This window comes from Apium graveolens, chromosome 2 (genome assembly GCF_009905375.1).
Source record: "Apium graveolens cultivar Ventura chromosome 2, ASM990537v1, whole genome shotgun sequence".
NCBI classification, from domain to species: Eukaryota; Viridiplantae; Streptophyta; class Magnoliopsida; order Apiales; family Apiaceae; genus Apium; species Apium graveolens.
The window spans coordinates 51,328,547-51,330,197 of NC_133648.1; the positions used below are offsets into that span (position 1 = coordinate 51,328,547).

General features: G+C 41.1%; 1 non-coding gene across 1 annotated transcript; it reads left to right on the forward strand.

Annotated features, from left to right (window-relative positions):
- The first annotated feature begins 692 nt into the window (after window positions 1-692).
- On the forward strand, window positions 693-799 carry LOC141709142 (small nucleolar RNA R71). Its single transcript, XR_012569734.1, has one exon. It is a non-coding gene; the product is annotated as a small nucleolar RNA R71 (small nucleolar RNA).
- Window positions 800-1,651: the final 852 nt, after the last annotated feature.

A 1,651-nucleotide genomic window follows, 5' to 3' on the forward strand; every position in this document is an offset into this window, starting at 1 on the left:
CTAGGTAGTGTACCAGGCTGATGATTAAGCAAGGCATTGGCAATTTGCCCAATTTAATTTTCCAAGGTCTTGAGAGAAACGGCTTGACTCTTGCACATAAGTTTTAACTGCTCTAATTCAGATTTTTTATTGGTTTGTTACAGCTGGAGTAGTTATCTTGGTGCATATTGCGGTTGCTGAAAACCAGGGGGTTGTACAACTTAGCTGGATACTGCTGATAAGGCTGTTGAACCGCATTCTGAGTGTTGCTCCAACTGAAATTAGGATGACTGCGGTTGTTGGGACGATAAGTGGCTAGCACAGGTTGCTGCGAACGCTAAAAGTTGCTCACGAACTGAGATGATTTACTAGAAATTATGTACTGGTCAATCTCATGGGCACCAGCACAAAGCTCACAGACACTAGTAATTTGATTAACTTCATAATTAGCCAAAGTGTCCACCTTCATCGTCAAAGCCTTAAGTTGGGCAGCTATAGCAGTTGCTGCATCCAACTCCAGAATTCCTGCTACCTTTCCCTGAGTAAGTCTCTAGGAAGGATTCTGGTACGCATTAGTATCCATTAGTTCAATAAGTTTATAAGCTTCATCGTAGCTTTTAGCCCACAAGGCTCCTCCTGATGCTGCATCAAGCATGGGTCTAGAAGTAGCACCCAAACCATTGTAGAAATAGTTAATAATCATCCAATCAGGCATGCCATGATGTGGGCACTTCCTTAGCATCTCCTTATATCAATCCTAAGCCTAACACAGAGATTCTCCAGTTTGCTGAGCAAACTGAGTAAGAGCATTCCTAATTGCAGCAGTCTTCACCATGAGGAAGAATTTAGTGAGAAACTTTTGAGCAAGATCTTTCCAAGTGGTGATAGACCCCGCTGGTAGAGAATGTAACCAGCACTTAGCTTTGTCCCTCAGAGAGAATGGGAAGAGTCACAGCTTGATAGCATCTTCAGTCACATCATTGAATTTGAAAGTGTCACAGATTTCGATGAAATCCCTGATGTGCATGTTGGGGTCTTCAGTAGGAGAACCCCAAACTGAACTGAGTTCTGTATCATCTGAATCGTGTTTGACTTGATCTCAAAAGTGTTAGCCCTGATGGCTGGCCTGATGATGCTTGACTGAATGTCATTGATCTTAGGTTGAGAATAGTCCATCAAAGCCTTAGGATTTTCTACTTGATCACCCATCTCTACTAAAGCTGGTTCCTCAACTTTCTCTTCTTCTTCTTCTACCTTCTTTTCTTCCTCAAAAACTTCCCTTCAAACCACCACAAGTACTTCCTCGGCTTTATCCAGTGTTCTCTTACGAGTACGCGAACGCATATGCGTACACCCTTGCTAGAGTACCTGAAATAAGACAAGGAAACAAATAAGTAATAATGTCCGAATCAATGAACTTTAAGGACCACTGATGGAAAGCACATAAACTATAAATTAACACTGCAGTCCCCGGCAGCGGCGCCAAAAACTTGTTAGTTGCTAAATACACGCTAATAATTCATGCAAGTATACAAGTAATATAGAATCTTTTCTAGTTCGTTCCCACAGAGACTGGCGTTGGTTAACTAATTAATCTATGCACTTAAGCAACAATATATGGTTATTATTCAATGCTAAGATGATAACAAATATAGGTTGTTTATAACTAGGA